At 34.5% G+C, this 15,038-nt stretch overlaps 1 long non-coding RNA gene across 2 annotated transcripts in view; it reads left to right on the top strand.

Annotated features, from left to right (window-relative positions):
* LOC145675858 (uncharacterized) overlaps window positions 1-15,038 on the top strand; it is a 528,367-nt gene that overhangs the window by 48,262 nt on the left and 465,067 nt on the right. The window lies entirely within an intron of this gene.

The following is a 15,038-nucleotide window of genomic DNA, read 5'->3' as shown; positions in this document are numbered from 1 at the left end:
ACAGAAACGAAAGTAGCCAATCAGACGTGCCGATGCTCGGTTGTTTTTTGGCTTCATCGATTTAATAGGATGAAGATCCTCTATTTATAACATCCTTGTTCCCAAATCAGTTAGCCAAGCAGTGTCTGCCTAGAGGTTAACGTTTGACTATATTATTGTTTTTCTCAACTGTTCTCGTTCTCCGCCCGCGAAATCATTATGATAGATTCAAAGGAACAAACAGTGTGTTTGAAATTTTGCTTACTACTTTGGCAAATCGGAAACGAAAACTTACTAAATGTTTCAATAGACTTTCAAGAAGGATATTATGAACAGCACACAATTTTTTTTTATTTTTTTTTTTGATGGTTCGGACGCTTTAAGTGTGGTGAGATGAGTGTTGAAGATCATGCTCGTTCTGGGTGCTCTTTATCATTTCGAAACGACGAAAATATGAAAAAAAAAATCTGCCCAAAAATCAATGAGGACAGTCATTTTACGATGGGTGATATTTCAAAATAGACAGATGTGAGTTGGAGCTCGTGCCAGCGTGAGGTTTTGCAAATGAGACGTGTTTAAGTGTTCCGCTCACACAGGATCAAAATTCTGCATTGAATTTGAGCTACGACTTGAAAACTCAGACTGAAAGTGATCCAAACTTTTTGCCCAAACGTAATGACAGTTCTCGAGAATTAAACAAAATCCAAAAGGAAAATGTTTTGCTGGTGTAGAGACTATAAAAAGAACTTCGTTGAGCGCACTGGACGATATAAAATTTGAAGAGCTTTCACGTTGCTTCAAACAGTGTGAAAGAAGACTGGAGAAATGAATCGCATTTAATGTATCGCATTTGAATCGTAGTTCGAGAGGACTTTGAAGGAGACTGAAAGAAGTTTGTAAAAAAACTTAATAAATTATTTTTTTAAAGAACAAATGTCCGGTTTCTTTGTGTCCCCCTCGTATACCTATACCTCCATTCCACGAGGAAAAATAAGAGCTTATATGCAGTCTAACGATAGTTCCGCGCTGTATTAATAAGGTAATTTTTTTTAAGTGTTCCTATTATTTTGGCAAAAATATATACGTTTAGAAATCTTGAAGTTCTGTTAGAAATATTTATGAACTATCCAGTTACTACTCGAACTTTGTGATACAGTATTCAGAAAACTAAATACTATATGAGATCCTTTGTGGTAAAGTGGTTAACGTTGGTACCTTCGGAGCGGGAGAGACCCGGATTCTATTTCCAGTGGGAGATCATGTGTTTTGGATTCTACGTTAAACTGTAGGTCCACGTCTCATATAGACTCGGTGATAAAAAAGAGACTTTAAACTTAAAAATCTCCGCAAACAATCTCTCAGTTCATTTACGATAGTTAGGTGTATTCCATGCATCTCCCAGGAGGCATGTTCCACCGTAGTGGTCGCCAATTTATGAAGCTCCTAGGCTACCTACCATTTTTTTTTAATATTACTGTAAGCTACTACCAACTAAAAGAACTACTAACTTAAAAATAATCTTACATTTGTTTATTGCCTATAACCTTACATTTCTAGTAAATACTAAATCAAACTATCCAAGTTGGCAAATGTCTAATATACACACGAAAAATATAACGTGCACCATCCCACGCGTATACAACCAACTGTGAGATGAGGCTGACAATAGCAGTTGCGCAGGAGAAACAAGCAGTTGTTGTCGTCAGCGCCCCCTGTCGTTAGCGTCAGCTCAGTGGACGAATCAATGTTAGCGTACCGGAGCGTTAACACGAAAATTACAACGACTCACCAAAGGTAGTCGTCAACCTGGTTCGGCTAATGATATAAGTAAATCTTGAGTGGTAATAATTGTTTACACATAAAAATATCTTCAATAATTATATACACTATTATTCTCACCTTTTCTATCGAAATTACAAGTCGATGATCGGTATTAAATGGTTTATTAGTTGATACTCTTTTAACGTATTCTCACTCAAACTGTCTTGCAAACATACATGTTGATTCAGTATCTATAAACAACTACATAGCAACGAATTATACAATAATGCATATTTCTTTACATATATTAAAAACATTCTTCTTTTGTTATTTTAAATTAACATTATATCAAGTATATTGCTTGAGTATGAGCACTTTCTGCCCAAGGTACAGGTAATTATTAAACGATACAAAGTATCTCGTTGTATAAAAATGTCGCCCGACGATGGGACTGAATATAAAAGTTACAAGCGAGCTTAGCTTTTATATTTAAGAACCACTGGTCCGTTTACAATAATGATGTTACATTACTTGTGTCCTTTACATTTTGATCGCCCCTCGTATATATATATATATATCTTCATTAAGCTTCATATATATAAATACATTTATAATAAATCTTTTATTCCATTATCATTTATCTTTTATTACAAAAACGTCGTCGCTTAATAATATAATTACTGAAGGGTGCGCAGTCAAAATCGTAAGAGGCAAATTACCTTTTAAAAACATAAATCACAATGATTAGCATTTTCAATCATTATTAAAACGGTGATGTTAAGAAAAATAATATTTGATCTTTCCAGGGCGCATTATATGATAACTACGTTAGATGATGTTTTAAAATATACATTGTATCCATAAGGCATCAGAATATAGAAGAATCTTATTCAGGTAATATATAAAGTAGCGCATAAAGACAGTCGTCGGATAAATGGCTTAATAGAACGAACCTTATTCTTAACATAATCTTTGACAACAAATTCTCAACACAAATCCATATAATATAAATAACCTTTGCCTTTAATCAATTATAAATCGAATTATAATTCTTCACATTAACAAGAGAGAATTAAAATCATTTGAAAATTATCGTTGGTTAATGAGAATTAAAGAAAATTAAATTGAGTAAAAATCAAAAATTAAACGTAACCTACGTTTAGACGAACAAAAGGAAGAAAATAAATCTATTTTTACACAAACATATTCATAAGAATCAGTAGCTGATATGGGTTTAACTCTTACTTCATCAACTGCAGTCAATTTACATTCGTACTTCCATATGATTCTAATAAAGTACATTGTACTGCACAATCGTGATTATGTCCCGTATTGTTATTCTGTACAAGAATTGTGTCATTCTCTTGATTTTGATGCGAAGTGCCATCTCTTGAATTACGACTACGTCTATCCATGTAGTTTACTGTATTCCTTGAATTTCGCCATGTATTTCGTCTATTTTTGAATCTATTTTGGTTATATGATCTAACATAAGGATTGCCACGGTTGATTAGGTTAGGTGGATTCCCAACATATCTTTGCCTATTTTGCTCGTTCGGATGGCTTAAATTCACTCGATTTAGATTGTGTTCCGTATCGTTCGCATTACGGATATTTAGATTACGAACAGGTACAAAGTGATCTGAATTGTTTTTAATTTTGCCTACTCCTGCTTGATGATTCTGAGCGTGGTATAGAGTTTCATAACATTGTACAATCATTAATAAGTGATTAAAACTCATACACTGGGTAGAAAACAGGATCTGTTGTAGTTTAAACGGTAGCAAATTTCGAATTGATGCAATTACTCTAGATTCCGATTGCAACGGATTTACGACTTTTAATTCGTTATATGTATTTACAACAAAATCAACAACAGATTTGTGCAAACGAGGATTGAAAGGTTGATTTCTAATCGTGGCATCTCTGTTTGCAAGCAAAAAGTCATTTTCGTAATTTGCAATCAGCGCAGCTTTAAATTCATCATATGTATTGACGTGATCTCGTACTGCTTTAAACCATAAAGAACATGGTGGGAGTAATAAATGAGGGATTAGTTTCATATATTGCGATTTATCTATACACATTATATTGCACTCATCCTGAAATTTTTCTAGGAAAGAGGTAGCATTTTCGTTACATTTACCACTGAACTTACTCATAGCACGTATTTCACTCATCTTTACACTTAACTTTACCTTTCTTTCATCCTTCCGTGTTCGTGTTGAGTGACAATTCCTACCTACTGCGTGAGGTGTAGTTCCACCGTCTCTTTTCCGCCCATCTGTATTCCTTGGATGGATTCCTTCCGAAATAATGTCCTCATCGGATGGATTACTAGAAGATGAGATAATGTGAGGTCCACATTGATCTGCTACGGGTGAATGCGAGGTCATCTCCTGTGAACAAGGGAACTCCAAATGATCATTAACCATGTTGTTGTGGTATGCGTTGTCCTTAATCTGTAGCATCCTGATTTCCTCTTGTAATGCAGATATCAACTGAGTATTCGCACGTATTTTGGTAGAATTATCCGTGACCCGAATCTTTTGTTGCCGTACAGAAGATTCTATTACTTCCAAATCCTTTTTTACACCATTGACCTCTTGAATAACATGGTTGTAATTATCCTGGCAATCTTCAGATACCCTTCTAAGCTTTTCATCGAACTGTGAGGTGATGTCACTCATCGCCTGGATAATAGATTGTTTCGTCTCTTCGGATGTCTGCTCCAATCGTTTACTTAATTCCTCGTACTGTTTACTGGAATCTTCGGATTTCCGCTCCATCGTCTGTTTTAATTCCTCATACTGTTTACTGGAAGTCTGCTTTAAATTTTCCGACATCTGGGCTAAACTTTGTTCCATTCGTTGTTCTTGTCTCTGTAAAGCCATTAAGATTTTGTCTTCTAACGATAACATTTCGGGTACAACAGGAGCTGTATTTTGTTCTTCGTTACCACTGTCACCAGTTTCTTTCTCCATTGCCTCACCGATCATCATTTTTCTTGTGATTATTTTACCACTTCGAAGTATAGTAAAGTTCGTAGTAATGAACCTTATTACAGCAGTAAATTCACCCTTACTTTATACTTCAGGATAAGAATTTACAAAGGTCCCGGGTGAGGTAAACCAAAAATTTTACAACGACTCACCAAAGGTAGTCGTCAACCTGGTACGGCTAATGATATAAGTAAATCTTGAGTGGTAATAATTGTTTACACATAAAAATATCTTCAATAATTATATACACTATTATTCTCACCTTTTCTATCGAAATTACAAGTCGATGATCGGTATTAAATGGTTTATTAGTTGATACTCTTTTAACGTATTTTCACTCAAACTGTCTTGCAAACATACATGTTGATTCAGTATCTATAAACAACTACATAGCAACGAATTATACAATAATGCATATTTCTTTACATATATTAAAAACATTCTTCTTTTGTTATTTTAAATTAACATTATATCAAGTATATTGCTTGAGTATGAGCACTTTCTGCCCAAGGTACAGGTAATTATTAAACGATACAAAGTATCTCGTTGTAAAATGTACCCGCGACCTACTAGTATCTCATGGTCAATGGTTTGACGATCACTGTTCTCCTGTTTGCTTCTACATAAACACGTATCTCCTTTCTTATGGTTTCCAGTCTTCCAATATTGAATAATGCATAAATTGAAATTGAAAATAGTATTACTTTTAGGAAAGATATTTACTATGAGACTTTTGTAGAGTTGTAACAACAATGAAGTTTAATTTAGGTTCAGTTTCTACGCATCTGTTGTGACTTTTTCCGAAATGCATCGAGAGTTTCTTTCAGCACCAAATTGGTTATTCCAAAAAATGTCCAATGTAAAGACGTTTATCACTATACAACTATTCAAACAAAATTGTACCATCGGTAGCAATAGTAGCTAGTGTGCTATTGGTTTTGGTATCTTCTAGTACAGAATGTTTGTGTCATCCAGGACATTTCCTCTCTTTTTCCCCTATTTTCTTTTTCTTTTTTTTATCAACATTTTTACTTCTCTTTTCTGTTTGCTGTCAGACTACCAGGCGTTCGATTTCCGGTATTGGCAGAGTTACCAACGTCATTGGTTTAAAAGTACTTCTGGTGATTTTAGTGACATTCATAGCAAGAAAGAATTTGGAAATCTAACAGTTTTTGTTTATTGCGAGTAAAATTATGGAAATCCTTGCTCACTATTCTGCACTCACTTTTAATAGTTAAATTTCGTTATCTGGTTTATAGTTCATTTACATAAAACTTTTATATATATATGAATTCAAAAGGGCAAAAGATAGTAATAAAAGAGCAAAGAAGTAAATATAAAATATATAATAGTTTTCATTTTAAAAGCATAACATGGTAAAATATTCGAAAATTTCAATTTTTCCCAAATTTTCCGTTTTTTTTTCAAGCTCGGGAAAAACAGTAAAAACTGTTTTTTTACACAAAATTTCCGTTTTTTTTTCAGGCTTCACGACACTAGTCTTCCTTGAGAATAGCTCATTACCTTAAAGAAAATAACAACAAAATATAATGTAGTATGAAATGTAGTTAGCCTTTTGCGCATATCCGGCTTTTGTGCCCACCACTAATCGGAACTAATATGCAAATCAAGTTTTTCATAGATTACAATGTTAGTTTTAGAGCTTTCTAACTTCTAAACCCTATGATCAGATTTCGTTTTTTCATTAACTCTGATTAGTACTTACGAATATATATATATTCACATCTCGCCTACCATGCATCGTAAACATTGTTTTGTTTTCGGCACATTGAACGCTATTTGCGAATTTATAATAAATAACTATTCCTATTAAAAGTAAAAGTATACACTAAAAAAAAGGGCTTGGTCAGGAATACCAAATTTGTTTGGTCAGGGCATTTGGTCACTTTATTTGGTTAGTTCAACCAAAATTTGGTCATTTATACCAAACCTGTTTGATCATAAACACTTTATTTTTTGGTCAGAACATTTGGTTGATTGATTTTGTTATGCGAACAAAATCTTATGTGATTTGGTAAAGATTTGGTTTCCCTGACCAAAAGGTTTAGTTACAAGTTCACGTGTATCCATTTGATTTCTGGGTAAACATTGCCAGTATGAAAGTGAGGATAGCGGTTTGGGCGTATGAGTGAAAATAGACTATATAGTATTTCTAGCGGAAAAAAAGAGACCACGTTTAACTAACAATCACAAGTTTATACCGTTTGGAATTCACAGGACGTGTATGTAACAGACTTTTGTCTGCACTATCTAACTTACAACACCAAAATCACAATGATGTGAAGTGACAAGTAATTGTCGCTTGGCAGCAACACAATGTATCTCTACGTGAGCACACATTGAGAATCTGGAACTTACCGCATCTAGTCGACGTGTTTCGAGGTAAGCTTACTTTTTTCGTATATTTGCTGTTAGTTAATGTGTATTGGTTATTTTATTCGCTGTAAATTTGGCGTAACAAATACGTCTTGGGTAAACTTTACAATGCATGCCCCAGATACGCATCGATATGTAGGACCGCTTTAATAGGGTGTAGTAGTGTATGGTAGGGTACAGTAGAGTATGATAGAGATAAGTAGGGTAGGGGTAGGAACGGGTTAGCTTAAGGTTAGGGAAATTTTGACCCATTTTCATAGAATTAATAGAGTGTAATTTCTATTTTTATTTTCAGTTTAGTACCTATACCAACAGTATTTGGTAACTACTACCAAATGTTTTGGTCAAATTCACTAAATGCAGGTTGAATATTAAGAACTAAATTATTTCGTTCCAAGAACCAAACCTGGATACTTTTAACCAAGTGTTTTGTATTCTCAACCAAATCCTACTTATTTGGTCATTATTTGGTCAAAATTACCAAATGCATATTTGGTACTGGTAACCAAATACTAGGTTTCTGCAACCAAACAAATCGTAACCAAATGATTTCCTGCTGGTGAGCAAACGTTTGGTTGGCGCTATATTGACCAAACGATTTGGTCACCAGCACCTATTTTTGGTCGATCTGACCAAACCTTTTTTTTCAGTGTATGTTCAATCGTCAAGCCCTGAAAGTGTTGGCATTCTGGAGATTCGTTCAAAGTTAGAGTATAGCTTTAGTATTCTCAAAACTGTAATTGGGTTATAGCCTATTGTGTTGACAATCAGGGGTGCCCACAAGGAGGGAACATGACGTCAATGCCGTCATTAAAATTTTTTGGGTGGGATTTTTCACGGAAGAGGAAAAGGTTTATGGACAAGCTGGCAGTTGATGAAGTACTAACTGAACTTTTTTAAAGTTGATGTTTACTTTAAGATCCTTATCTCATTGACTGCTCAATTATTAGATCGCTTTTCAGACCAATCCTTGGCCTTAATGATTCAAATGACTTTCTTTTCCGATGATGGACTTAACGAACTGAATGAAAGTCTCCGGTCAAATGTAATACAAGAATTGTGTCTCTTCTACTATTTTGATAGTGAAAAAACGTAACTAAGGTAAAAAGAAAAAAAAAACTTTCATTCGTATACAAGGCCTTACATTAGAACATAGACATTTCTGATTTGTTACCGAAACCAAAAAAGTTTGATTTTCAAGCGAGACAAGAACAATAGTAGTAAATTAGACTCAAAAGATGCTCAAGAAAAAGCTTTAGATGGAGAAGAAATTGATGATGAAGAAAACGACAGTATGAGAGCAACAATGAAGCTCTGGATTAAACTAAACGGTGTGACAAACATCTTGGCATTTGAAGGCGGCGCTCCAAGTTCCCTTTAAACGCTGCTAGCAAATGAGAGGCCAGCGGTATTGCTATGTTTATTTTGTACACATCCACGCCTATCCTTTGCCACCTGATCGCGCTGTAGTTTGTCTCCTTAGCCATAACCACACCCCTTAGCATTCGGTAACATCGCGTCAGAGCTTGCGTTTTATTCGTTTAGCTGAAATGCCAAGATGTTTGTCACAGGCTTTAGGTTTTATTAAGCCATGCAGGTGTTTACTGCAGTTCTCGGGATTTCAAAATTTAAATGGGTTCTACAGAATTCTGCTTTCACTCTCTGTAACGAGGTGCTCAGCTAAGAGACCACGAGTCAAATCAAAATTGCAAAAAAAACCGCCTCAGAACAAGCATGAGGAACACTTAGTTAAATAACTTACTAATTGTAAATAGCAAGACTGAAATTTTGAACGAATTATCTTATAGGTACATCATTGATCAGTTCTTCTTAACCAGTAAACAAAGACAAAGGTTGTTGTTAAAACGTTAGATTCATTAAGTTCAATACTTTTGTTATTCACTTTTACTTGTGTAATTTGATGTAATTCTTACACCTTACAATTTCTGGAATTATTCACTTTTTCTGTATATTTAGGAAAATATTTCTTATTTTTTTTAATCATTTAGCCTTGGTTTTGGCTAATGACTGCCAAAATAAATATAACATTATGCCTAAATAAAGACTAATTTTAGCATAAATCAGTAAAGTACTAATAAAAAGTGAATATGGAGGTGTATAAAGGATTTTAGGCCAGTTAAAAAGTAAAATATTTTTTTTTTTAATTTACCGGAGAAAGAGGAATTGCTCTGATTAAATATTTCAAAATTTATAAAGTCAGGGATGAAGAACAAAAATTCTTGTTGAGGAGACTCGAGCATCTCACAAAAGTCGTCACCAAGGGATTGTATCATTCAAAGCTGATTAACATAACATGTTTTGCCTATTATAGCTACTACCTATTAACCAGTTTTAATATTATTTTAAGTTTGTGATGTCTAGTTTTAAACATAAAAGTAATTAACATTGAAAGATCGTAATTTTGCCTACTTGTACAAAACTGATCAAAGTGTGCAGCCTCTAAATATTATCCAAATATATATATCTTTTACCTTACTGAGACTCGGGACATAAAAAAATCTGCAAAATTGTACATTTTATTTTTTGCCTTACAACATGAAACGTCCTAAGGTCTACACAACTTATCAATTTTACTTTTAAATAAACTACATTTAAATTTAAAGTTTGTATGATTGCAATGGGAGTCTTGAGTCTTTTTTTTAACCAATGATCTTACGTGTTTTGATAGGAAGAGATGTAAAATTAAATGTGAGGAATATACATTGTTAATTTTGGGCGGGATTATCGTAAGGGCCTTTGGGGGATTGGCTCTTCTGTTAACAATATATAAATAAATAAATATGCGAGAACACGATTGTCAAGTATCGTTCTCTGTGAGTGAGAGGTTAACGTCTTTGCTTTATTTCCAAGATGTGCTTTGTTCGAAACCTGTCTCCGAAAACTATGTATTTTTAATTCTTCAGCCTCGAAATGTTAAAATCATTCTCTTCCTGTGCAATCATCTGATGCTTTAAAGAGTTCTCCACCTTAATTCGACAACTGTGTGTGTAATATTCGCAGGCTCGATTGAAAATCTTTGATACTTATGCTTCATAAAATCACAACTTTCCTCAATATACATATAGATGGTGTTTGGTCATTTGTTTCTCCAATTCTAACCTTGGATATGTGAATCTCTTTCTCTCACGAATTAATATGGTGTAGTTTAAAACCTCCATCTCTTGAAACCAGATGTAAGCGCTTTATCAAGGGGCCATCGTGACTCCATATAGGTCCGTTATTAGTAAACTGCGGATATCTAGGCACTTCAAACAAAAAACATAGACACAATAATAAGTAAAACAGTCGGTTTTGTGCCGGATATTTCTATGTCCAAGATGCTGCTCGCAGTGGGCTACCAATCATAGAAAAAGGGAATGATATTGTGACAGAAGTTGAGCAAATCCTGCATGTAAGCAGTCATGTCATCTCCAATGACCTAAACATCAATTAGTTAAATCATTTGTGGAAAGTTGGCTGAAAAGACTTCTTACACCTTGACTGTATGCAACCCGCTTTACGTCGTTGAATTTCTGGTTGCAACATATTTAGGATATTTTTGAGTTGAGTTGATTTTAGTTTAGTGTCCCTTTCAGCAGCGAGGCTATATGAGACGTGGACCTACTGATTAACGTGGAATCCGAACCACATGAGCTCCCGTCGGGAATCGAACCCGAGTCTCCCACGCTAAAGGCGCGTACGCTAACCGCTTAGTAGGATAAATTTTTCTCAGGCGTGACAGGAATTATTTAATTATTTTATTATTTAATTAATAAATTAATTATTTTTTCAAATATTTTATACCTATAAACTTTCCTTGGGAACTGCTTATTGGATTAGTAAAAAAGGCATCAAAAAGTGACCAACAGTTCTCGATATAATAGCAAATAGCTCTACATACATACATGCGAGTCAAACTGAGAACCTCTCTTTTACAAAGTCTGTTAAAAGAGAAGGGAATAGAGAATAAGAACAACGGTATAAAACATTCTAGGTGTCACTTGATATAGATTTTTATGGTCGTTTTAGAACTACTCTTAATTTCACCCGTTCGACCTCATTCCAAAGTTTCATCAAATCATCTGCTTTGTCTTACCACGTGCGTGGATTCGCTCGGGGATTTCCCATTTCCTTCAACTTTCTTCATTTTACAATTTAATTCATTCTCATCATCATTGTTTCCTTTAGCCTACCCTACACAATTGTGGGACATAAAACTCAAAGATCTCCTTCCAGTTTCATCTGATTTGCCTTATTTTGCATACTTTTTCAAAAAAAAAAAAAAAAAAAAAAAAAAAAGGAAAAGTTATTACTGACTCTTCGAGAAGGGAAAGACGTACAACACAATAGGGTTTAATCAAGGAATCCGACGACTTATACATTTACGACACTACCATTTTTATCAATCAACGGAATAGGGATAGTATACGAAAAATGCTCGTTTCTTTCTAAGAGCCAAACGATGGTTTGGATCTTCAGTTTAGCCGCCGAAGTTGAATGAAGCTCCTACTACCTCAGGATCTCATTTGTTAGAGTTCGAGCTCGCTATGCTCAATGAGGTTGACGCTAGCTTGATCTCGCACTTAATTTACTTCATTAGATTTGCACTAGGTAAGGGCTCGGGTCCCTCTGCTCAATGGGGATCGTGCTTATTTACCTTATTGAGATCTAACTTGCTAAGGGCTTCGGTTTACTCTCTTCAATAGAGCTTGTGCTCATTTACCTCTTTGGAATCGCACTTACTAATAATATATTTTTTTAAAAAAAATTAAAAAAGTCATTCGATTGCAATAGGTAAAGTGTATTAGTGCAACACAACAAAGGATCGTTTAGTCGGTAGTATAGTGCGCTTAAAATCATTGCCTGTCACATGGAGACCTTTACCCAAATGATCATGACATTTCATTCAGATGTGATAGATTGTAGAATAAACGAAACGGAATAAAACAAGAATAAGAATGCATAATGAATTTAATTAATATTCTGAATAAAAGAAACAATTACATATAAGTCAATACTGAAATAAAATACAAAGAAGAAACATACAAATACTAGAAGAACGTGAGATGCTAATTGGATATTCAAGTTGTCACATTTTACCATACATTGCAATTAATTATACTTACAGTAGTTATATTTTTCCCTAGTTTTATAGTTAATGTCCTGATTGCCACTCAGAAACTTCTCCATTGTCACATCGAAATTCTGGGTGTTGAGTGATCGAATGAGTGTAGAATGAAGCTGGAAATCGAATGATCAGAATGCTGAACCCAGAATGATCATTGTAGGTAGAATGATCCGAATGATGCTTTGGTTTAAAATTTTGGTCTTTTTGCATGTACAGTGAAACCTGTCAAATTGGCCACCTCTCTAAGTTGGCCACCTGCTTATCTTGGCCTAGTTCGTCTTGAACCTGCATTTTCCCATAAGACATTTGTTACTTACTACTCTATAAGTTGGCCACCTGTCTATCTTGGAAGTTGGCCATACTGAAGCAATGTTTACCCTATGTTGATAATGATAAATTTACCTGCGTATCTTGGCCATGAAAAATACAGTTTTGTTATTTTTCTTAACTCTTTCGAATTCCCATATGAGAGGCAGATGTTCTGTATTTGTGACTGGACTCAAAGAAGCATAGATTCGCACGATTTGTTCTTGGAGGTCAATGACCAGAACACTACCCTCATAAAAGGGTGGTGAAGGAAGATGTGAATAAGAAAAGGCACGTACAGGAATTCAGGAAATGGTTGTACGTATTTGTTGGTCAAACCATTAGCTATATTGGCTCCTTTCATCAATGGGAAGCTTCTCAAAACATATTTTGCTCCGAGGGAAACACTTCAAGTCTAGAATGAACAACCATTCAGTAACAACTGAAAAGAAGTCATATATATTGCATATGAATTTCTCAATTTATAACTTAGCTCTTCTTGTTTTCAATCTGAATAACTCAGTGTGCTATAATATCAATTTCAATAAACTGCGTACATACACTTGTATTTCATGGTTGTTCGTGTTATTGTGTTTTCAATCCAAATAAAACAATGTAGCAGACTAGTTTTCAGGAAGAGAAAGGTATGCATATATATTAAACATACTATCAAGAGCGCCGATCGGGGGGGGACCGAGGGGGCCCGTGCCCCCTAAACTCATGTGGCCCCTATTTTATTAATGAGTATACAATATTTGGTATAATTTGTGTGCAATTTGTCTTAAAATCTTCATATATATATATATATATATATATATATATATATATATATATATATATATATATACCTTCTGCATCTGAATGGGCCCCCCTAAATTACAGAGAAATCGGCGCTCTTACATACTATAGTAATATTTTCTAGTACTGTATATTTTTTATGATTGCTCTATATACATTATTTATAAGTATCTGTCGTGCCACTGCTTATTAAAATTTTACAATCAAGTAATACTAGAAATGCTGTTCTAAAAATACACAAATCACACTTATTTTCTGTAAGTTGGCCACCTGTCTAAGTTGGCCACATTTCGATGTAACCGATGGTGGCCAACATAAACAGGTTTCACTGTACTATTATTTTTGTTCTGTTTAACTATTTTTGCTTTTCGGGAAGTTTTTGATACTACATTTTAGGGTTTTACAAAGTCCAAATAATAGTTCCTGATAAATATTGTTATTGCACTTAAAAATGTAAAATATCGATTATTTCTGTTATGTTTATACATACATACATACATATACATACATACATACATACATACATATATATATATATATATATATATATATATATATATATATAATGTTTTAAACTTTTCTTGTAAGTAACAGAACACAGAAGCCCCCATCGAGGTCAGTTGGATGTTATGTTAGTAATTTCGTTGTTGTGGGAAAGTTTATTTTCCAGCTCACGTCACTTTGACCAGCTTACTTTACTTTAGGCTGTTTTGATTATTTCTTGCTCATCTTTCGTGTACGGAAATATTCGCACTGAAAAATGTGATATTAAGTGTCCATTCTGTTCCATGTTAATAATAATAATAATAAAAGCTTTTTGCACTATTATGTGATAATTCAATTATTGTATGATAGAAAGGGCTTGGGGCCACTCTTCTCAATGGGGCTTGCGCTCACTTACCTCATTGAGATCGCGCTTGCTAAGGGCTTGGGTTCACTCTTCTCAATGAAATTTGTGCTCAATTTATCCCATTAAGCTTGTGCTCACTAAGAACTCGAGCTCACTCTTTTCAATTGAGCTCGCCCTTGCTTGTGCTCATTAAATCCATTGCAGCTCGCGCTCGCTTGGGGTCCCTCTCCATTTATAGCGCTTGTGCTCATATGTACTTACTTTCAATCTTTGAGATTGAGAGGATTGAGCCCGAGTTTCATTACCTCTATCATGATACCATTATTATTATCGTGCTATATTATGGTAGTATTGCCTACAAGAGAAGATTTGAAACTATCTAATCTCAAAAAAGGTACAATGAAATTGTCGTCTTGCCTCGAAAAGTATAAACCTATATATTTCTATTGGAAGAGTTCTCTCTCATCAGGAAAGTTCTTCCTCGACTCGTTTTGTCGGGAGCTCATGTGGTTAATCAGTAGGTCCACGTCTCATATAGCCTCGCTGCAGAACGGGATGTAAAACTCAATCAATCAATCAATCAATCGTTTTGTTAACAATGCTAACTGGTTGTGTTATCCTTTACCATTCTTTTTTCTTTCTTTGAAATAATGGGATTTAGCAGTAATATTTAATGATGTAGCGTTGGCAACTCTGGGTGTTGGTAATGTTTCCTTGGATAGAAGAAGAGTAGCTATGTGGATGAGTGTGTGTGTGTGTGTATGTGTGTAGTTTGGAATTTCTTCATAAAACCCTCGACAGGCGAAACACGAGACAT

Source organism: Thermobia domestica, chromosome 18, assembly GCF_964235325.1.
Source record: "Thermobia domestica chromosome 18, izTheDome1.hap1.1, whole genome shotgun sequence".
NCBI classification, from domain to species: Eukaryota; Metazoa; Arthropoda; class Insecta; order Zygentoma; family Lepismatidae; genus Thermobia; species Thermobia domestica.
The sequence above is the reverse complement of the archived record's forward strand: the minus strand, read 5'-3'. Positions and strand labels throughout refer to the sequence as shown.